The sequence below is a fragment of the Acomys minous genome (assembly GCF_964271855.1).
Source record: "Acomys minous genome assembly, chromosome: 8".
NCBI lineage: Eukaryota > Metazoa > Chordata > Mammalia > Rodentia > Muridae > Acomys > Acomys minous.
Genome location: NC_140489.1, coordinates 92,055,145 through 92,078,995, shown reverse-complemented (window position 1 = coordinate 92,078,995; position 23,851 = coordinate 92,055,145). Strand labels below are relative to the sequence as shown.

The window sequence follows — 23,851 nt, the reverse complement described above, 5'->3', positions numbered from 1 at the left end:
AGATACCACCATCACATTTCCTATAAACACCTCTGTCCTGCTTTTTAAAAAAGATTTATTTTAATTATTTATTTTATTTTGAGACAGGAATTCTCTGTCAGCCTTGGCTGTCCTGGACTCACTATGTAGACCAGGCTGGCCTTGAACTCACAGCGATACACCTGCCTCTGCCTCCCAAGTTCTAGGATTAAAGGCATGTACCACCATGCCTAGATTATTTTCGTTATTTTGAGAGAGAGAGAGAGAGAGAGAGAGAGAGAGAGAGAGAGAGAGAGAGAGAGAGAGAGACACAGAGAGAGAGAGAGAGACAGAGAGAGATGAGAGAGAGACAGAGACAGAGAGATGAGAGAAAGAGAGCCAGAGGACAGAGGGACAGACAGACAGAGAGACATACAGAGACAGAGACAGATTGGGTTGTGATTGTATTTAGCCAGCTCCTGCAGATGGACTGTCACCAAAAGCAGCTCATAAAATATAGTACTTCTCCCTTGTCCCTGGAAGAAAGTCACTCAGGAGACACTAAGACACTTAGAAGGCTTGGTTTATTTTCATATTTATATTCATTCATGAGCATGCTTACCGAAACTGCTTTTCATTGAGCTTGGTCCTTGCCATTGGCTCAAACTTCCTTTCCCATCTCTTTTCTTTGCCTTTTCCTATATGTTGATTTCTTCACCGTGTGACTGTGTAGTTGTTTGATCCTCTGAAATAAATGCAATATTATTTTCCTCAGAACAGCTAATTTACTTCTGGGTGGGGGCAGATTTTCCCTTCAGATTTTCTCATTGTTTAAGTCCTACCTACTAATTCCAATCCGGGTCACTTTCTACGTTACCTCCTACTGCTCATCCTGAAGTTGCATTTCCTTCATAGCCTTTTAGAGGTCTGATGATTTTGATACCTTGAGTCTTCTTCTAATTATTAACTACTCGGGGCAGATTGAAGCAATATTGCCAGGTTACTAGTAATGCTGCAGTGGACCACCTTTCTGACCATTTTTCATGGACTGGTAGAATCCCTTCCCACAACCCTCCTCTCCTCCCCTCTCTTTCTGTCAGTGCACATCTGTACATATGTATACTGCACATACTTGTATCATTCCCCATTTTACCCTCTTGTCTTTTCCTCTTATATCTAGTATACAAAAAAAAAAAATCAAACAAAGAAAGTTAGAGAAGATAGAGGAGAGAAAGATAGAAGAGAGGAAGAACCTGCCGATGGATGAATCGACACCCACCTTGCAGAATAAAGTAAACTGAAGTTTAGAAAGTGCCTTATGGGGCTGGAGAGATGGCTCAGATGTTAAGAGCACTGACTGCTCTTTCGGGGGTCATGAGCTCAATTCCCAGCAACCACATGGTGGCTTACAAGCATCTATAATGTGATCTGATGTCCCTCTTCTGGTGTGAAGGTGTACACGCAGGCAGAGCACTGTATATGTAATAATAATAAAGAAATATATCTTTAAAAAAAAGAAAGTGCCTTATGTTGCAACCTGAAGGACTCACTAGGTCCTCTAGCACCGCGGAAGGTCGCGACCCTACATCCAGACCAGTCTCACCTGTGTTCCCAGCGTGTTGCTGCATCACTTCAGGGCTGCTCTTCTGTGGGCTTGCTCTTCCCCAGAACCTTAAGCCTGTCCTGTGAGACATTGTTTAAGGAGCCAAAGCAAAGGGAGAGATATCTAACTCTGCTCTGATTTTTTGGTGGAGACACAGTTTCCGAGGCTTGGGGCTTCCTATTTAAACATGATGACTCAGTTTTAAGGCCCGGTCCTTCTCTAGGTTTCTACTGCTATTAAATATTTTGCAAGAATTGTATTACTCCCTAAGAATCTAAGTTATTTCCTCTCATTTTTCCTGTAAAGGATGAGTTCAATATTTCATGTATTCTCATTTATTGTTAATTCTCCTCCTGCTCATCTATTAGAAGGAACTTGTGTGTGTGTGTGTGTTTTATTTTTTTCTTCCCTAAAATGTTTATAAAACTCTCCCCAGATTATTAACCACTTAAAAAGTCATCTTTCCTTGTTTTACTACCCGAATCTATCTGGTTTGGCCTTTTAGCAGAGAAATAATCAAAACCTTTTATTCAGATCCTCCTTCCATGCTAAATTTCTTTAACCTTACAATTTTCTATTTCTCTGTTGAAGTTACAATGGCAGTTCCAACTTTTGCATTGCCTCGGTGGATAGTGCAGAAATTTTAGTTAATTTAACAGAATAAACTTTTATTGGGCGTCTACTAATCAATGCAAGTGAAGTGACTCTCACAATTTATGTCTGTGTGGTTTTATCATTTCCACGTTCTGTGTTGCCTAATTTTATGCTAAAAATGAAGGTGGCTTTTCTATCTAACCATGAAAATCTTTAGTTTCTGAGATGGTTCTTAATGCTGTGTTAGATCCCTATCCTATTGTGTACCATGATCAGAAGTTACTGCCTCCTAAGCCACAAGTCACTGAATGAGTTCTTTGAATTAATATTGTGGAGACTTAGGTCATGAGGTTTCAGACAGAAACAAGGACTTTACTAGCAAGTGTGTTAGAGAGTGTGACTCTGCTATTTTGATAAAGAACGCCCTTGTCCTAAGAACTTGTCTACACCAAATTTAAAAGCATTTCAAGACAACATAGCATTGAGTAAGTGGTGTGGTTGGTTATTACTGATAACTCTTATGTAAGTCTACAGTGAAAAAAGATCAAGTCAGGTGGAAAAACATACAAAATATCCAGATGGAAAGAAAAAGAACACCAGGGAGCTTAAGTAGGACTTCAAAGCTTATGCTGAAAAGAGGCTGCTATTGTTAAGGAGATTAGTCCTGTTAAGTAGAGGCTTCCTGTTCTTCATTGGGGCACAAGAAATGTGTCCCAAGTCCAAGGCTCTGCCCAGCTAATCTTTCAAATGGGACAAAAAGGCCTAAGGAACTTTATTTCTTCCAGCAGCGTACAACACCTGGAACAAATGAGATTCAAGGGAGCCAAGGTCGATCCACAGCCAGATGTCAAACTTGGCCTTATTGTCCACATAGGCCACATAGGATTTGGAAGCATGAAAGATGAAAGAGTGAGGAGGGTCATGGCTTCTTCCTCTGTGGTTTCATAATAGAGCCACTGAAGACAGGTAAGTTATGGCAGTGGTGAAGTCACTGTGAGAAGAGGGGCCTGGGAGGCCATTGTGTGGAGTTATAAAAAAACGAAGCCCAGGTGGCAAGGGAGATGCTAAGGTGGTGAAGATACCAGAGTCACATGCCAAGGAGTGCTGCATACAGAGAGTGGAGACAGCCCAGGAGAGAAAGGCCGCAAAGCTACAGGGTCTACGCCATCTAACTAAGCCTGTAGGACTCTGACATGGAGGTACAGGATTTGGTGTTCAGTGTGCTGGATTTTGCTCTTGATTGGGGCACTGTTATCTCACCCTGGCCCCTTTCTTCAATTTTGGAATGGGACTGTATATTCTGTATCATTATATGTTGGAAAAGTATAATTTGGTTTTTTATTTTACAGGAATCACAGTTAAGACTACAATAAGTCTCAGAAGAGATTTTGAAGTTTTGCGTAGTGTTGAGATTGTGAAGGACTATGGGGATTTTTAAGATTATACTAAATGCATTCTGCATTGTAATATTGTCATGAGTCTGTGTGGGGAAGACAGTGGAATATGGTAGTCTGAATAAGAAATGTCACAGGGCATAGGTGTGCACGCTTTTAATCCCAGCACTCAGGGAGGCAGAGGCAGGAAGATCGCTGTGAGTTCGAGGCCAGCCTGGTCTATAAAATGAGTCTAGGATAGCCAAGGCTACACAGAGAAATCCTGTCTTGTAAACAAACAAACGAAAAGCACCCAAATTAAAACCAAACCAAACCAAACCGAACCAAACAACCAAACCAAAATGTTCCCTATTGGTTCAGATGTTTGAACTCATGGTCTTCATTTGGTGCTGCCGTTTGTTGCTGCTATGGATCTTTTAGGAGATGCATCCTGGCTGGAGAAAGAACTCACTTTCAGTTCAGTTTATCGGCTTTGTAATTTGTGGTTAGAGTTGTGATCTCTCAGTTTCCTACCCTGGCAGCCAGCTGCTATGCGTCCCTCACCATTGCAATTCTCACCTTCAGAACTACAAGCCAAAATAAGCTCTTCCAGAAGCTGGTTGTGGTCATGTTATTTTATTACATCAACAAAACAGTAATGAATACAGATTCTTTTTTTTCTTGAAGTGGAGAAGACTGTAATAACATTTTCTATTTGTCTAAAAGACATGTTTAGATGCATAACAGAGCATTATTCATACATTTTTCCCTCTGTCGGTGTCTGCTGAGCCTGAGTCTATATCTTGTAATAGATGCTTAGGAGGATAAGATTGTTCGTGAAAGGCTGTCAGGGCATCGTGAATATTAGGCTAAAATATGAGTCTACAAAGTGAGCAAATGGGTGAATAAGTTGTCAGTATTTTGAAAATGAGGGCTCAGTTTCAAGTTCAGTTGGTTGTGACATGTCAAGGCTTATTCACTGTAAAACTCTGGGTGGCAAAATCTGCCGTGATCCCTCCAGAAGACTGTGAACAGCTCTTCAGCATGGTTGCTGCTTACATGGGTGTTGAAAATCATTGCTGCTTACATGGGTGTTGAAAATCATTTGTCTAAGATCCTGAGTGCCACAGAGTTCTTTAGCATTTTAAAGGCCTCTGCCAGGGAGCCAGTCACAGACTAAACTTTAAATCGAGCCAAGAACTGAAATAAACAAACAGACAAATGAACCACAAACTTAGACCTGGACTGAAGCAGCCATTTATGCTTTCCTTCTTGTTATTTATTTAGTGAAGATCTTCTGTGCAGCCATTGAGGCATCTAGGCAGACGGTTCTGAGGGCCAGGGCAGCTCTTTTGTCCTTGCTCTTATATTTTGGCTGGGTATGGGATTTCTCTGCCACAGGATATGGAGAAAGTAAGATTCTCAAATTTTGAGTCAAAGCCATAATAAAAGCCACTGCTTAAGCATCTATCTTCTATGCTGGATCATCTGCTAGTGGAAGAACTGAGCTACCACATGAGAGGTCTGGGTATCTTGCTGAAGAGATCCTATGGGGAGAAGAGTTGAGTATCATGAGAGGAGCACAAGAGACCCAGTTATCCTTATTTTTCATTAGAACTTCTATATTGTACCTCATATACCCACCATGTGACTAATACATGTCAGTTTCCAAAGCAGGGCAAAGAGGAGAATGCCATAGTTGGGTGTGCACTGTAGAACCAGGAGAAACAACGATGCAGTCGCTGCCTTAGGCTGCTTCAGTGTAGAGCAGCTTCTGGGAAAGCCATAGAGAAGCAGGAAAGCTCCTCTGTCAGGGCAGCTTCCTGTTGTTTTTGTCCTGATGCTTTCACTGCTGTATCTTCACAGGAGGACCCTTGTCCACATGGCTATCTGTGGAGATTGAGATCAAAGTACCTCCTGTGTCTCCCTGTGAAATGCTACCCATTTTTTGTATTCGTAGGAAATAACCCATACATTGTAATTTTCCATCTTTATTCCTTAAAGAAGAGAGAAATTCTATGTATCTCAAGGACTTACAGGCACACCGTAGTGTGAGACATAGGCAACCTGACTCCTCACTGTGATATCATTTATCTGTTTTTAATGTGTTAACTAGGCAAAGATTAAATAAATGACCCAAGCTTCATGCTCTAGTAGACCACTGAATGGCATTGAGTCTATTTTTAAACCTCCTGACTTTAAATCCTCAACATATCCCATTAGATCAGATCTTATGTTATGCTGAAGGGACTTACAACTCCCCATCAGCATTGCTGCCCCCACTCCCACCCCCAGAGTGGCCCAGCCAGGGATGCTATGAAGATCATACAAACCCAGTATTTCCAGGACCCACTCTTGTCCTTTTGGTAGATCTCCAAATTGAACCATTCTGTGTCTGCCATAAACATCACAACCCAATGTTTCTGTCTTAGTCTGTGGTGCTGGAGATCAAATTTATGCCTCCTTACACATGCTAAATAGGTATTCTACCACTGAGATATATCCCCTGGCCCCTAGTCTAATGTATAACCACTTCTGTTCTAATGCAGCTCACATCTCTTGGGGATTGGGAGGTCTTATTTGGGGTCAATAATTAAGTGTGTGTGTGTGTGTGTGTGTGTGTGTGTGTGTGTGTGTGTGTGTGTGTGTGTCTGTCTGTCTGTCTGTCTGTCTGTCTCTCTCTCTCTCTCTCTCTCTCTCTCTCTCTCTGTGTGTGTGTGTGTGTGTGTGTGTGTGTGTGTGTGTGCGTAAATAAAAGGTGCTATCCACCTTGTTTTGGGAGATTTGGTCTTTCATCGGGGCCTGGCTAATTAGGCTAAACTTGCTGCCAAGCATCCCGCTACCTATGTCTGCTACCTCTTTACTAGGCGTGCAGGTGCAGGCAACAACACACTCTGAGTTTTACATGGGTTCTGCAGATTGAACTCAGCTCCTCATGCTTGTACAGTAAGGGCTTGACTGAGCCATTTCCCCAACTACAACGATGGCATATTCTTATCTTTAACAATTCTGTAAAAGACATCAAACAGACAGACAAACACCCAGAAGCAGATGTGTTGAAATACTGAAGCCTAACATTTCTGCACAGTGCCATGTGCTATCTTAAAAAAAAAATTGTAGAAACTATGTCTGAATTTGTGCTTCCTGAACAAAAATTATTCTGAAGTTGTAGAATCATTAAACTAGGGTGGAGACGAGAGCGAGGGCAATCAATATCTCATTACATCTCCCGGGGTTTCCAAAGCAATGGCTATGGGAGAAGAGGTGCTCTTAAGAAGAAGGATGATGCACATAAATGGCTCAGTAAAATAAGTGTTTCCACATTTTACTTAGAAAAAAACATAGTGTACATTTTAGTGGATATTTAAATAATTTATCAAACTTCTTTCCTTGGGGAAAAATGCAGAGTGGTAACATCTCCATAATTCTCTAGAATGGGCTCCATTTTTAGTTTCCATAAGTGGGAATGGGCCTGAAGTATGAAAGGCAGAAAAAGACATTGGAAATGAGTGTTTCTTTTCAGCTCATCACTGGTGATGTAACTCACCACCCTAGCAGCAATGGAGGCATTCACACAAGAGGCACTTGTATCCTGGGCTTGACCATCAGACTTCCATAATAGTGGACCACCAATTTGAACTTTTCCCAGCAATGTCATGCTGGGGAAGGAAAAATCTGGGACTCTGGTATCAGCCTGCAGGGGAGCTGTCTCCTGGAAAGAGATTTCACACAGCTCTGACAACCTGTTATATCACCTTGCAGGAGAGGCTGAAGCTGAGGTGATGGGTGGGGTCAAGCTGAGGTCAAGGTATGCCTTGATAAAGACTGTGTTGTTATAAATACCCTGGCCCTTTAGTTAGACCTAAAGCTCACATTTGAATGCCAATGATAGACTTGGGAGGGAGGGGTGAGGTGACACTGCTTCCCTGGACCCCTTTTCCAAATAAATTCCCATTTTTTTTTTTTACTACTATTTGTTTAATTGATGGCTTGAGAGCAGGTGGCCTATTGTGACTTGCTGGGCTGTCAGAGCCCAGCTTCTGGGCCCAATAATTCTGGTAACTGCTAGCCCAATGATGCCTGAGGAGTTCCCTTCTCAGAAGGCTTAGTTTCTGCATGTGAAGGATGATGGGAAAGAAGAGCAACTCAAATACTGAGGCGCAAATAGGTCACAAGGTCCCAGCCCACACCTCTTACTACGACAGAGGCTTCTAGGTGTTTCCCCTGAAGTTCTGGCAGCTTCCAACAGGGGCTTGGAAATTTCTGTACTGGAAGAGCTGCCTTTTACTTTGGTGTGTATGAGTTGTATGCTCTTTTATTAACACACAGGACATCTGAGGTAAAATACTTACAGACTGTTCACAGTGCCATTGTGTAAAGCAAAAGTAGTGGTGTTCACTGAGAATCACTGTCCGCTCCCTCCTCAATGGTGCGAAGATTCCCCTGACCAGCAGGCAAGACTGGAGGCCTCCGCCGCCCCCCAACTGATGTCCCACAGGGTCTGGAAGAAAGTGGTGGCTTGCTGCAACACAGATGCACAATCCCACATTCCCTGTATGCTGCGTTGTGATTCACACACACAATCTGAGTCAAAAGAAAAAAAGCACTCACTGCGCAGTGCTTTTCTTAGCAGCTAATTGGTTTGTTGTGCTCAGGATGAGCTTCCAGATATATGCTGTGTGTGAACCTCCCCCACAATGCTGAGGAAAATGTGCTCTGTGTAGGAGTATGAGAGGGGGAATGACTAAGGGAAAAATTAAATTGCTGTGAGAAACAGAATAAAACTGCTCTTTCACTTCAAGCACTTGATGATCAAACTGAAAAAGTCTGATGCTGAGAATATAATGAATATTGATATTATTAGCACACAGAACAGCATTGTGGCTGAGCTGAAGCATGATTTCTGACACCTTTGAGGGTCAGAGTTGGGTCACGACTTGCCTCCCCATGTGTGCTGAAGAGCCTTATGGGAAATCTCAACTCACTACACTGTTGAAATTAAGATACAAAAACCAAATCTTGCAATTCACACTATGACACGAATGACGTCACTCTTTCTAGAACAACTTTGTTGTTTTGTTTCTGGTTGTCTGGTGAAGGAAAGGTGAGTTCCTTGGTTTTCTTTTTCTGGTTTTGGCATCGAACTTCTTAGCAAGGTATTATTTACACAACACAACAACCAAAACAACACTTCTAACAGTAAAGTAACACAGCGGTTCTTCGTTCCTCTCTTCCTGCCTTCTAGAATGAGCTTGTTCCAGTTTTATAAGATGCTTCTTTTAGTGTTTCTCTCCTTGTCTCTGTATAATATACTTACGATGCCATGATCTGACTGTTAAATGAGTAGTATACATTGATGTTTTAAATGTTGCATGGCTACTGACGTGTACTGTGTGGTTGGGATGACCACAGCCAGGTGAAATAAAGGGTTTAGTGTGCCTGTGTCTCCTCTCCATGCTTACAGATTTCACCCTTCTCCTCCACTGTCCTCAATGTGACACATTCCAGGCTTTGGTTAAATCCATCCTCATTACTGATCTTTTAGTGTTATGTAACACTGCTCATAGATGAGCTACATAACTTTCTATGTGTCTTCCTTCATATAACTTCCCTACTTTGCTTTTAGCTCATCGTGCCTCTATTCTTCATTTGCTTTGTTATGGAGTGGCTAAGCACTCTTAACTTGTCAATTGTGAACAGAGCCAAGCATAGTAGATGTGCCTATCCTCCTGCTTCCTTCCATACACATCTCTGGCATCTCAGGACTTACCTGCCAATCGTCAGGGATGCCTTCTTGGCCCTGCCTGTTAGAATCCCTGTTTTCTGTGTCTTACATACTCTTGTTACTTGGTTTCCTTTTTCATGCTTGTGTAGCACATACTTTAGTAACTTTCTGAGTAAGGCATGTACAAGAGTTATTTTTTTTTCTAGTCTCCACAAGCCTAAGGATAATGAAAATATGATAGGTGATATAGTCTTAAACTTTGAAATTAAGAACTATTCTCCCAGGTGATCTTTAGATGCTAGGTAACAAGTAGAAACTAATTTTGAAAAAAGCAAATGTTTTAAGGAAAAAGAAATTTGGCAGATCAGTCAGTCACCGTGGGAAATAGGCTTCCACTTAAGTTTTCCAACTTAAGACCTTATTAAAGTAACTAAACTCCAACTATAGTCTCCTTAAATATTTCTATGGCATTAATATATGACTGCCTTCAGATACCAAGACCTGAGGATGCTCCAGTGTAATTAAACTTACACATATTTTCTGATACATTAAAATCATTTCTAGATATTTATAATACCTAGTTCTATAAATGCTATATAGCTAATTGTTATACTGTTTTTGTTATAGAAAAGTGATAAGACAGAAGGAATATGTTCAGTATAGACCTGGCTATGATCATCCCAAGCACACGGTACACGTCAGTAACCATGCAACGTTTAAAACATCATTTTTCATCTGGGGTTTCTTGAAACCAAGGATGTAGAACCCATAGGTACAGAGGCCAACAGTGTTTATAGAGTTTTAAACAATGTGACCGAATATTGTAAAGATTCACAACTCTTATACAGGTTCACACATCCATCTTGAAGGGGAAAGATGAGAAAAATGTCTGGAGAATGAAATGTGTGTTGGAACTAAGGATGAGACACCACCCACTGTAGGAGCTGTCACACGAAGGGGTGGGGCTTAGAGCATGTCCTTTCTTTTGTCCTCTGATTTTCTGTTACTCCTTCTTCCCAACAAAATTTTGGGATGTGGTCCAGGAGACTGTGGGTTACCAGTTCATGGAGGCAGAGTGTCAGTAGCATAGACATGGCAGGGCAAGCACTGTAGTCATTCCTCTTATTTATAAGACACAACTAGGTCTACACTGCATGGGATATTAATTGTCTCAAATATATATTTTAAAAGAAACAAGACAACAGACAAGTAAACAAGCAAACAAACCGATACTGGAATTACCAGCCATCTGAAAAGATTAAAAATGTACCAAAAACTAGTAAGAAAAAATTTGAAGATAAATTTTGGCATAAATAATATAAAAGGAAAGCAAAAACAAAATGGGTATGTATGTCTGTCTGAAAGCATTTTTCTTGGAAAGCTTTAAAAAATAGATAACAACCTTAGAACTTTTTGAAGTAAAAGAGAAAACATGTTTATAAATAAAGACGATAGCTGCGTTGAACAAAAAGAGGTTCCATGGAATTCTAATTTTTTAAAAACATTAGAGCTGGAAAACAAAGAAGTCACCTGTTGTAAAAACACATAAAAAGAGATTATAGAGAACAAAGAATTGTAATGTTGATTACATGGTATTAACTTTACAAGACTTCTAGAATCTGTATTGACACTGGGAGGAAATATTAGTCCCATTCTACAGAAGAGGAAAGTAGGTTAACTGTAATGATGTTTAAGTGATTTTTGCCAGAATATAATCCTTGGAGACTGTATTTGAGTTGACCTTACTTGGTTCTGAGTTAGGACTATTCGTAACTCACATATTTGTCCCCTGCCTTCATGATAATGTTAGATAGTTTTATTGGGTCAGGTAGTCATGATCCTTCTCTGGCCTCCTTGCCAAACTGCATTCTGGGTGAGAATCTTAACAACCTGCTGAGTGAAGGGAAGGGTGTGGGCATGTAATGGAGTTCTGTGCTCCAATTAGATTGTGTTCACTAGGCATGGCCATTTGGACAACTTCCTTTGCTCTTCCACACTCCATTTCTTATTTATTAAGTAGGGATGACATTATAAATTTCATAGGTAATTCTGAGAATTCGGTAAAATTATATTGGTAAAGCATTTGGCAAAAATGTTTGTTTAATAATCTTCAGTAGTTAGGCATTCTCTTCCTTTGAATTAGGATGACTTATGTTTTTCTACAACAAAATGTTTATCTAAGGGTATTTCTTATTACTTTTAAGTGAAAAGAAGAGATAATTAAAACATGCTTCCCATTAACCCAGTTACTTTAATTTTTTTTTCAAAAAGGAGAGAAAAAACCATTTCAAAGAACTTGTGTGTACCTGTGAAAGAGAGAGAGAAGGGAGGGAGACAAAGGGAGTGAGGAAAGGGGAAAGAGAGTGTTCTACAGGCAAGGACAGTGATTGGCCACTGGTCTTCACCCATGGCTTTAAAGCATTTTTATCTTAATAGTTTCATCTTTCTCTCTACATTTTATTTCTATCAAATCAACTGTCAGAAATATTTTCTTAGTCTGGTATATCTGGGTTTAGAATAGAGACTCCTGTGCCCCACTCCTAGCCCTCTGCTTTGTCCACTGATCCATTTTGCTTTTTTTCTTCTTTATTCTGGTCTCCATGGACAATTGACAAAAGATACAGACGTGGTATATTAATGCTAATACTGCTATTTTAGGACCATTCTTTTCTTCCAGCTTCAAATCTCTTAGGAAACAAGATGACCTGAAAGCAGGGAATGATTTTTCTGGAAATTAGTAGTAGTAATCCTTTTATTCTAAAAAAGATTTGCTTCTAATAATCTCTCTCATTTACCAATGGATATTTTTCAAGTTGAAGTCTAAGGCAATTTACACTTTAATTTTTGTGCCTGCTATTCTAAAAGAACATGATTATCACTACCATTAATAAGTTTTTAATGTCAGCAAAATAATTTGCAAGTTCCTATGGAAGCTACATAGGTAATAGTCTCACCACCAAAAAGTGCTTGGCATTGCTAAGTAAGGCTAAAACTTAGGAGATATACCATATGCTAAGCATTATATGTTTTTGTTCTGAGGCCATTTTCTGGCAATGAGAGAGGTTTTTATGCTGTGTGCAAGATATGGAAATTTATATCTTACATCATGATACATTCAACATACTTGGCTAAAAATCTTTCATTATCTCTTTTGTAAAATGAATCTTTAGAAAGTATGAATAAAGGATATGTCTTTCTTTTCATGGTCTACTAAAATGAGGGGAAATGAGTCAGAAAAGATAGGTATCAGCACCCACAAACAGGAGGTTTTCTGAGGACAAAATGACTGGAAGTTTTTGAGAATGCTGTATTAGGGGTTTGAACACTAGTGTACTTTGAATAAACTGCTCAAAGTAGTTAGTTATTTAAGAGCATACCATGGTATGATTTTAATGTATTTAGAATACATGTAATCAAATACAAATGTACATGTATTAGATGACTATTTAATATTCTCCAATCTCTCTCTGTCTCTCTCTCTCTGTCTCTCTCTCTGTCTCTGTCTCTCTCTCTCTCTCTCTCTCTCTCTCTCTCTCTCTCTCTCTGTGTGTGTGTGTGTGTGTGTGTGTCTGGATTCCCCAGTGAAATGCCTCTTAAATTTATTATTCTTAGGCTAGGTAGTAGCTCAATAGATAAAATGTTTGCCTTCAAGCTTGAAGACCAGAGTTCAAACCCCTATGGCTCATGCTAAGAATTCCAGCACTGGGGAGGCAGAGACTAGGGGCATCTGGAACTTTGGTGAATAGCTAGTTCCAGGCCAATGAGAGACCTTATCTCAAAAAATAATGTAGGGGCTAGAGAGGTGGCTTGGTGGCTAAAAGCATGTACTATGCTTTCAGAAATTCCAAATTCAATTCTTAACACCCATATAGGTGGCTCACTAATTCCTGTAACTCCAGCTCCATGGGCTTTGATGCCTCTGGACTCCAAGCCTACCCATACTCCCAAACACATGCATCTACACATATACATACATATGTGCATACACAGAATTCAAAATAAAATCTTTAAAAACAAAGCAAATGAATGCAAGCAGAGCTGGAAGAATGACAGCTGACATCATCCTCTGGCTTCCACATTCATGCCTATGTGATCAAACCTGGCTTTTACAAGTTTACATGATGCTGTTCTCACTGGTTGAGCTAAAATCATTGTGGATATATTGAAGGGGTATGGAGAGAGATAGGAATGATTACTTTAATACTTTCCAGTACCTGTTCAAGCCTTTGAGAAATGGAATAGCCAGCAACAGGGCAGGCTAGTCTGTGGAAGGCATCTAACAACAGATAAATTTGTGTAGGAAGGCTGTGTAGATTTGTGGGTAGAAAACTGCTAGTACGGAGATCCTGTGATGGCCTGTGTTGGGTAGTGTATATGCACAGGAGTTCTGACTTGTGGAAAGGAAATGAGAGGTTCTGCAGATAGCACCCAAAGCTGGTAACCTGAATGGCCAAGGAAGAATTAGGGTAAGGCCCTGTCTCCCAGGAGGACCTGTGCACAGGCAAAGGAGATACCGCCCTACACAGTGCCTGCTCCACGTTGCTGCCTTCCTTGCCTTCTGCATTTCATGGATTTCTTCCCATTAGCAACTTGAGAAAGAGAGAATGTTCTAGAATGTCTGTCATCTAAAAAAACCTGCCAATCAAGAGTAGTTTATTCAGAAAAGATTATGAAATTTCTGGGTGTTTCTAAGTATGACACGACAAGTTCTTTTTCCTGTCAATCAGTTTAAGAGGATGATGATGATGGTGGTGGTGATGATGATGATGATGATGATGATGATGATTGTTGTTGAGATTATGTTTACACATTTGGATTTTACTTCAAGTGAAACAAGGACCACATTCTAACCCTTGTAATTACAGGGCTTCCTCTTAACTATTGGGAATTGCAGACCTGGGTGATATGAACTTGCATGAAACAGGAGAATGGACCCCAGCTCCAGAAGTGCAGAATTAAGATGTGCACATGCAATTTTGAGATCCTGCTGAGCCTTGGACACTTTATCCTACCTTTGTTTAGTATACCTTTCCCATTTTATTTACCTTAGGCATTGTCATTTTAGGACAGTTGGTATCACTGAGAACAGAATGATTTTAGAGCTGGTCAAGGTACAACAGAGACATGAAATCTCAGGTAGTCCTATTTGTTTATCTCACTTGTACCTGTAGGCCACAGACCTGCTAGCTATTCAGATGCAGAGAAACACAAAATTTCTTCAATGAATGAACCCTTCCCCAGTGTCGTTCTGTGACCAGCAGGAACCTGGGTTTTGTGGGGTTCTCTCCCAGGAAGCTCAGGTTCTCAAGCACCAAACCAGAAGTGTAAGCTCTGGAGCAAAAAGGGTGGAGTGCAGGGTCAAAGGAGCTCAGGGCTCAGGCAGCAGTGAAGGCCGGTCTGGGTAAATCGGTGGCTGCTTCCTGAGCTGCCTGTAATAGAGGCTTGCTTGGAGTTCTGGAACAGAGAGAGGCATAGCTGGGAGCCCAGTTTTGACTTCTTGGACAGAATGGTTACCGTTTGCTCCTGAAGACAGTGATGGGCTGAGGGCTGGCGGAAGCAGTCAGTGCCTTACCTTTCAGATCTTTCAGATAAAAGGACATCACACCTGAGGAAGCGTCTTCAATAGCCATCCCCAATGTGATCTCCCACTTTCCTTTTCTTGTGTCACCCAGTTTGTTTCTTTCCCAGTGCTTGTTACTGCTCAAGTACATGTGTGGTGTTGTTGTTGTGTTGTTTTGGTTTATTTTTAATTATGTGCCTTCTCCCATGGACAGGTAACTTGCTTGAGGAAGAGCTCTGGGTTACAATGTTTACCATAGCATCCTCAGAGATATCTTAGGTATTAGGACAAAAGGTTTTTTGTTTGTTTGTTTTTTGAGATAGTGTTTCTCTGTGTAGCCTTGGCTGTCCTGGACTTGCTTTGTAGACCACACTGGCCTCGAACTCACAGCAATCTGCCTGCCTCTGCCTCCCAGAGTGCTAGGATCACAAGGCCCATGCCCGGCAAAAGTTTTTGTTTTTGTTTTTCACAAATTAATACTTATTGTTGTCAAATACTCAATTCCATGTGACAGATTTTTTTAAGCAGAAAATGTCTTAGTAACCTTTGCCCTTTTGCTGTCCTCTTCACAGTTTCTGATCTGGTTAGGTTATGGGATGGGTTCTTTAGAGACTGGGTTCTTCAGTGATGTGCATGAAGCAGCTCTTTTCTCTACCACACACGGAGCTTTCTAGCTGTCTCTACTGAGACACAGGTTCAGGCTCAGTCTGCGATGCTGGTGTTAGTAGGTTTAGGGTTAGTATGAACATGTCACTCCCAGAGCCACTTAGAGAACATCATGTTCTGTTTCACTTGTAACACAACTCTGTTTTACCTTGAGCACAAAGCCTCACTTTATAGGAGCTGGTACACGGTGTACATCTTTGTGTGAACTTGTCTTCATGAGAAGTTAGCTAGATAGGCAGGTGCCAGGAACCTAAGGGAGTCTATGTTCTCTTCCCTGCAAGATGATCCTTTCTCTGCCTCTGGGTGCAGAACAGCTTTATCTATATGACTCTTATTGAAATCCCTTCATTTTCTAGCCTGATATTTTAGGGACAGTGGAGGAATATGGTATGTTGGCCTATTAATTCATGGATATGCTGCCCATAGCTTGGAACTATTAGAATTCTTGTTTCTTGATTCCAAAGATAACTGAACTTTCACCAAGACCTGTTGTTCATAAAGATTTCCCCAAACCTCTGGAGCTGGTTCCCTAGTCCCCCCACCTCCCTGTTATAAGAGAAAGATTAATATTGGCTTGGTTTCCAAGATCTGAACACCTCTGACCAAAACATCCACGTTATTGTATTTTTCTCATACATATGACAAGTTAAAAGGAAATGAAGGAGATTACAAGAAAAATGCATTTAAGTCGTTGAAATACATTATTTGGGTTAAATAAACAATGTATTAATGGCAGCATTAATGCATTGAGTTTGTAATGCACACACTTAAGATCTCACTTTTCCTGTGTGTTGGAAACAGAATCACTTTCTTCTTTGAGAAAATAGAAACAAAATTGCAAAGGAAAAAGGAAAATGCCTATCAACAAGAGAAATGTGCATACCTTGTACTGATTTGTGTTTTCTTTATCCCAAAAGCACAAAAATTACCATGTCTTTCAGTCAAATCTTTAATATGTAAATGAGAAATTATGCAACTGCTTAAGCTGGCATATTTCATGCACATGCTACCAGTTACACACATGGTTGACATTGTGCTTATATACTCTGTTACTCCTAATAAAACATAAGTTTAGTTTTTTTATACAAATATTATCATCAGAGGATGCAGAGGGGCTCACATAAACATTAAAATAGCATGCCCATGGATGGGTAGCTTCAAAGAAACCTGCAGCCTTGACAGGACTTTCTGTGGACCGAGCAAGAGAGGATATTGCTGCACTTCTGACATGATCATTACCATAGCAGTGAAGTTCCTTTGGAGAGCACGCACTTTGTTAATGTGTTGTTCTTTCTCTGGTTGATAGACAGCTCTGTTCTCTCTCCTCCTGGGGATAGATCAAGATAATATTTTCTTTCTCCAAGTTCCCATCCTGCCTGGATGAACTGCCTTTCTTCCCCTGCTCAGCTATTGGCTGTCAGCTCTTTATTAAACCAATCAGAAGGCAAGGGAAGTGTGTTTATGAATATACTTTAAAGATTCTAGGTAGGTCTGTCTATCATAAATATCCAAGTCTTATTTTAAGAAAGTGTTCTGGATTATAATTTTAAGTCTTTTCTATTCTCTTTTTCCTTTTAGAAACTATATTATATGCACATACATATATAATTTATATGCTACATACAAACTATATGTAACAAACCTATAATACATGAATTCTATATGGATGTACTTTGGTTATCTGTAGTATTTCTTACTTCCAGATGCCTTTTAAGCCACATTGTTTTATTTTTGTTTTGGCTATCTGCATTACACTTTTCTATAATTTTTATAGTTTCACGCGAATCATGTGTCCTTTCCTCTGACATAATAATTTAGCTTTTATTTTGAACATTGTTTTTGTCTTTTTCATTTCTTGAGATCATTCATATTTTCCTCTGCTTTTATCTGGATGTTTGGATTTAAATAGAGTATTTAATGAGCTTAAAATTCTTAATGCTCATAGATTATTTTTACATAGAGTGATTTTACACACAATTTTCCATGAAATTTTGTATTTTCTAGATCAGAAATGGGTAATATATGTATGAAATGGTCTGGGGGCTTCAGGATAGCTACTGAATGTTTTTAATTCATGATTTCCTTCTTCTGCATATTTTAAGAAAATTAATGAAAACTTCCTTTTGATCTCTTTGCTTTCTGTGGTGGCAGAACTCATGCATCTTTTGCTTTAAACACAAATCTCACTCAAATCCCCCAAAATGTTTATCCTAGACTCCCTGACCCTAGACCACTATCTTTAGCTTCACATTAAACTTATCCTTAGGGGAAATGTTACATGTATTTTATAGTTTGCTGACCTGTATGCTATTGGTTAGAGACCACACTAGATTCTAGACGTTTCAGCTATAGAACCAATCCTCAAGGTCGCATGTACTTTGTAAGGACATTTCTATATAGTCACACCTTAAACTTTATGCTGTACCTGGGATTGGAAAGATTGTTGCCTAAAAGCCTATTTCCAAATTTGCACTGTGTTTTAAATACACTGACAGTAAACTGTCTAGCATTAGACTTCCTGAAGTCTGATCCAGGGTAATTAAGTCAGTCTGAACTTCTGTCCCCTCATGGGTCACTTCTTGCCCTCACCTCCTTCAGGGTCTCCTTCATCCTTGCATCTGTTGATCGGTACAAAGTCAAGGAATGACTCTTCCTGGTTGGTTGTCTCTGCTCCAGAGTGTATACCTTCTCAGAGCATCCTTTTTTTTTTTTTTAACTCTTAGTGAGGACGGGATTGCCTTGCTTTACCTTCTCCTGCAGCTAGCCTACCCTTTGTAGAAGTTTTTCCTCCTATTCAGGGTGGGATCCTTTCTGAGCAGATGTTACCTGGGTTTCTCTATCACTCAGTGTAGGAGACGGTCTCCTCTTCTGTGAAGCTTACTCCCTTATCTCTGTTCTTGGCTAAGCCTTGAAGCTGTCTCTATTGGCTTTGGATCTTTATTTCATCTTTTTCATAAATATTAAATTCTGTAGTGTTCTAGTTATCCTGTGGGCATGCTGGAGGCATGTATTGCTTATAGCTTTGTTGGAGTTTCTTTTTAGTCTATGGATTATTCTATTACTCTAGGAGATCAGAAAAATGAAGTCTTCCCTATAGTTCTATTTTTTTTTAAGATTTATTTTAAATTTTAATTGTGTCTGTGCATGTGAATGCATTTACCTACAGGGACCAGGTATGTAGGTGTACTGGATTTGGAGTTTCAAGCAATTATGAGCCACCCAACATAGGTGCTAGGATCTATACTTGGGTCTTCTGAAAGATCAGTGTACACACAACTATAGAATTCTTTGACCAGGCTCCTGGATGCTCAAGACTTTTTATAATCTATATATTATTGTTATCTTTATGTCTTGATTAATAGATACAAACGTTGTATCAGAAAACATATACACTCTCAGGGTGATTAATGATAAAGATGGGTTCAATTTTTGCTTATAACTTTTTATGCATTGAACTATTTTTGTTTTTTATTTTTTAATGCAGAGGGATTTCGTTGGAAGGATATATTTGAGTTGAGGCCTTGTAGAACCGGGAAACCACCAAATAGCCACAGACATGTTTCACCAGAATGTTTTTTAGAAGTTTTATTGCTAGATGATAAAACTTGGGGAAGCAACCATAATTTCCTACAGTAGATGGATAAACTCTGGTTTGCCCAAACAATAAAATATTATTTAGTGTTGAAACAAAATGTGCTCTGAAGCCATGAAAAGGTGGAGAAAACCAAAACACATGCTGTCAGATGAAAGACATCTGTCTGAAAGTTTACATGCTTAATAATATCAACTGTATGGCATCATAGAAAAGGCAAAATTATGGATCGATTAAAGAAACCCATCATTTCTGAGGGCTAGTGGAGAAAGAAGTGTGAATGGGGAAATCATGGGGAGCTTTTGGGGCAGTGAATCTATTTTGTATAAATCTAAATTATAAATGGCAGATACCTATCACCATCCACTTATTCCAACCTATAGACTATATGGCAAAATAGGTGATGCCTCACTGTGTATTTTGGACTGGGGTGGAAATAATGTTGATTCATTAACCACAACAGAAGACTCACCCTGGGAAGAAAGATTTTGGTGTAGAGAACCATGGGTGCAGGGAGTTCAGGAACTGCCTATACTCTCTATTCATTTTACTGTGAACCAAAATCTGTTCTGAAGCAAAGCCTATTATAAAACAGAAGCACACTTTGATGTCATGCTCAGACGCCAGGCTTTGACTGAAGCCCTTCATCTACCCAGCTGCTAAAAATATTGGATACTGATCATTCAAAGCCAAGTTACTTCTGGGAATTGATTGCTCTTGTGCAAACGGAAGCTAGCTAGCCACTCAGTATTATGACCAACACTCTTAAGTTCTCGAATGGAAATATTTGGGACATAGAAAAAAAACTGACATTGGTTCCTTGATCTCTAAAGACAAAATGGGAATCTCTGAAATAGCCTCTTTCCCAGAAGCAGTAATGAAAACAAATACAGTATATTCCACCAGGACTAGGAGAGGTTAGTATAATATCACTCCAAATGACCCCTGGGATTCAGAAGCAGTGTTTTTTTTTTTATCCCATCCCCATTAAGTTCCTGTGTGACCCTACAAAACCAAGAAGGATTCAGGAGGACTCAGCCCAGTAACCCTAATTGCTATGTCACATGTATCTTTGCAGGAGCAAAATCAGTCTCAGGGACAACTCACTATGTATTTTTGAAGGATGTTTCTCCTCCTCACCTTTCAGAAGGAACTAGAAGCAATTTTCTCAGGGTCCAGCAAGGCTGTTATTCTTACAGTCACTCCCTAGTATAAATCTGAGTATCAGAGGTGTTAACTATCAACTATCTCATATCTTTAGGCATTTCAAACTTTATTTTTAATGTCCCTTTATTTTTTATCTTATGTTCTCTAACCAGGTCAATCTTACCTCTATTATGAGAATGCTAGATATAGTGTTTTTCATTTATTTCATATATAGACAGTCACAAGCTCTGTAATCTCTGTTTTCTTTCCTTGTCTTGTTAGTTTATCATAACTAAGATCTTATAATATCTCTTTTTAATGTAAATAGTGGTGCTTACTTTTTTTTTTTTTGGTGTCTGCCTGATGTGAGAAAACACTCTCAGTCCATGCCATTATGGACAATGTTTCTTGCAGATCTTGGTGGAAGACACAGGCCACAGAACGTAAACTTCTCTTTCACTTCTAGTTCTCTGGGAGTTTAGTAAATGGACATTGACTTCTGTTGAAGTGTTTTTTGTTTATTTGTTTTGTTTACTGTTTTTGTTGCATCTTTGGAGATGCTCAAATGATGTTTTTGTTAAAAATGCGTATTACAAAGTGAACTGAATTGAGATTTCCTACTGCCAACTCAAACATAATTCTTAACATACGCCCTCTTATTAATTACTATTTGTTATTTGAATGTAAAATGTCTCCCAAAGGCACATGAGTTTGAACTCTTGCTTTCCACATGGTGTTGGTGTTTTGGGAGGTTTTGGAACATTTAGGATATGAGTTCTCACTAGTAGAGGTAAATCACCAGTGGTGGGCCTTGAAAGCTATGCTCAACACCAGTCCTAGTTTGTGTTTTCTGCTTCTCTGTAGGTCATATGAATGGTAACTCTGCTCCCTGCTCCCATTGACTCACCAAACTGTTCCCTCCAGAGTGCCTTCTCTGCTATCATGGCTCAAAACTGTGAGCCAACAGGGATCTGTACTTCTTTAAGTTGCTTTCGTCAGGAATTTTTCTATAACAGCGGGGAAGGAACCAATGTATCCCATATTATTAGTTTTCAATGCTTTATTTGCCATTTCTATAAAACTTTCATTTCATGTATGCTCAGAATAGACACTGGTTTGTAGTTTTTCCATTTCATAATCACTTAGATTTTATTGTCAATCAATGCAGAAGAACCACAGAAAGAACTGAACATGGTTTCTTTGCTAATTTTTCAGGATTTTTTTTATATATAATCACATTATAAATTTATCTACTTTTTGAGTGAGCAGATATTTTTCAAGAGGTTTCTTTAATCTAAAATCTCAATTTGCTCATCCTAAAGATCTTGAGTAGCTGGAGCTACTATGATTCCTCTCAGCTCATTCCTGACAAGGCTAGCCAATGCAACAAGATGACTGGGTTGATGAGGACAAAGTACAAAAAGGAGGAAAGCATAAAGTAAGGCTTAGCATCTGCAGCATGGAGGGCACTGAGGATGGAGGGCACTGGAGATGGAGGGCACTGGGGATGGAGGGCACTGGGGATGGAGGGCACTGGGGGTGGAGGGCACTGGGGGTGGAGGGCACGGGGGATGGAGGGCACTGGGGATGGAGGGCACTGGGGATGGAGGGCACTGGGGATGGAGGGCACTGGGGATGGAGGGCACGGGGGATGGAGGGCACGGGGGATGGAGGGCACTGGGGGTGGAGGGCACGGGGGATGGAGGGCACGGGGGATGGAGGGCACGGGGGATGGAGGGCACGGGGGTGGAGGGCACTGGGGATGGAGGGCACGGGGGATGGAGGGCACGGGGGATGGAGGGCACGGGGGATGGAGGGCACGGGGGATGGAGGGCACGGGGGATGGAGGGCACGGGGGATGGAGGGCACGGGGGATGGAGGGCACGGGGGCTGGAGGGCACGGGGGCTGGAGGGCACGGGGGATGGAGGGCACGGGGGATGGAGGGCACGGGGGATGGAGGGCACGGGGGATGGAGGGCACGGGGGGTGGAGGGCACGGGGGGTGGAGGGCACGGGGGGTGGAGGGCACGGGGGGTGGAGGGCACGGGGGGTGGAGGGCACGGGGGGTGGAGGGCACGGGGGATGGAGGGCACGGGGGGTGGAGGGCACGGGGGGTGGAGGGCACGGGGGGTGGAGGGCACGGGGGATGGAGGGCACGGGGGATGGAGGGCACGGGGGATGGAGGGCATGGGGGATAACTTCCAATGCAACACTTCTCAGAACAACACAAGAAGATGTTCAAGTTCTTCAACACTCATCTGGAGACCATGCTGCCTTGTAGATGAATGTTCTAAAGTAACAGATACGAATGGATTCTGAGGAGAGTAATGACTTTGGCAGTACAATAAGGTTACTGTTAGGAGAGTTTTTCCGAGTTCACCTAGAACAATGACTCAGAGTGACTTTGGGGTTGAGTTGTTCCTTGTGCCCCTCCCCCACTTTAGAGGACCTTACCTGAAACCAAATCTAACCCCACCCACCACAACCTTGCCCCAAAAACCAAACCCAAACCCAAACCCAAAGTCTATGAAAATTAATCTTGCCAAATCACATAGAAGAAATGTTAACAACCACTCAAAGTGACAATACCTTCTGACTGTTAGAGCCTGCCTGTGAGTTTCTGCTGAGTGGTAGTGCCTGCCTTCTCTGGAGGTCGACCAGTTGTTATCATTCTTCTCAAGGAGGAAGATTTGTCAAAGTGACACAGTAGAATTTTTTCTGCATGCTCTTACATTTGCTATCCTTTCGAGTATTTTTCACATTTCGTTTGCTTCTCTTTTTCTCTTCTTTTAATTTTGACCTCAGCCTCTACTTTTCTGATATAATAGCTCAGTGAAGTGGGTTTTCCCTGAGTATTACCTGAGCTTTATCTCAGGCATTTTGATATGTCATGCTTCCATAGTTTTCGCTCAAAATATATTTAAATATATTTAAAAAATATATTTAAAATTATTTTTTGACCCATGAGTTATTTTGAATTTTGTCCTTGTATAAACACTTAGGTATTTTTTTTAATCTGCCTCTCATTTCTAATTTTCTTTTGCTGCAAGTAAACTCATTTTGTATTATTCCTTTAAGTTTATCAAAATCTGTTTTACAAGTTAGAATGCAGTCTATCCTGGCATACGTTCCATATGCAATTAACAAAGAATATATATCCTGCTTTTGTATTTGTAAATGGCGATCAGCTGGCTTTGTTTAGAGAGTCTGTATGCTTCACCTTATGTATACCTCTTCTATCAATTAGAACATTTCTAATATTTTTCTATCTGATTTTTAAAGAAATTGATTCCTTTCATCTAAAACCTCAAATTTATTGTCATAAAGACCTTGATATAAATGTGCTAGCCTTTTGTCACCTATCAGATCTTCATTAATTCCTCACAGCTCATTCCTGACAATGGTAGTCAACACAACAGAATTTTTATTAGTTTGAGCTTCATATATTTTAAATCTCTGTTATTAAGCATTGATATTTCGACTTATTGTATACTTTTTACCGTCAAATAATCTTTCTCTTTCCTAAATTTATTTTTGTTTAAAACTACTATCTCAGATATTAATAAGTTACTCCAGGTTATTTTTGCTTTATTTTACTCTCTTTCTCTCTCATAGCACATAGGAACAGCTATAT

At 40.3% G+C, this 23,851-nt stretch overlaps 1 long non-coding RNA gene across 1 annotated transcript in view; it reads left to right on the top strand.

Moving 5' to 3' along the window:
• The window catches only part of LOC311603369, a 225,862-nt gene that overhangs the window by 131,287 nt on the left and 70,724 nt on the right, over positions 1 to 23,851 (top strand). The window contains exon 2 of the long non-coding RNA XR_014781075.1: positions 2,944 to 3,121. This is a non-coding gene — a long non-coding RNA (uncharacterized lncRNA). The remainder of the gene's footprint in view (positions 1 to 2,943; positions 3,122 to 23,851) is intronic.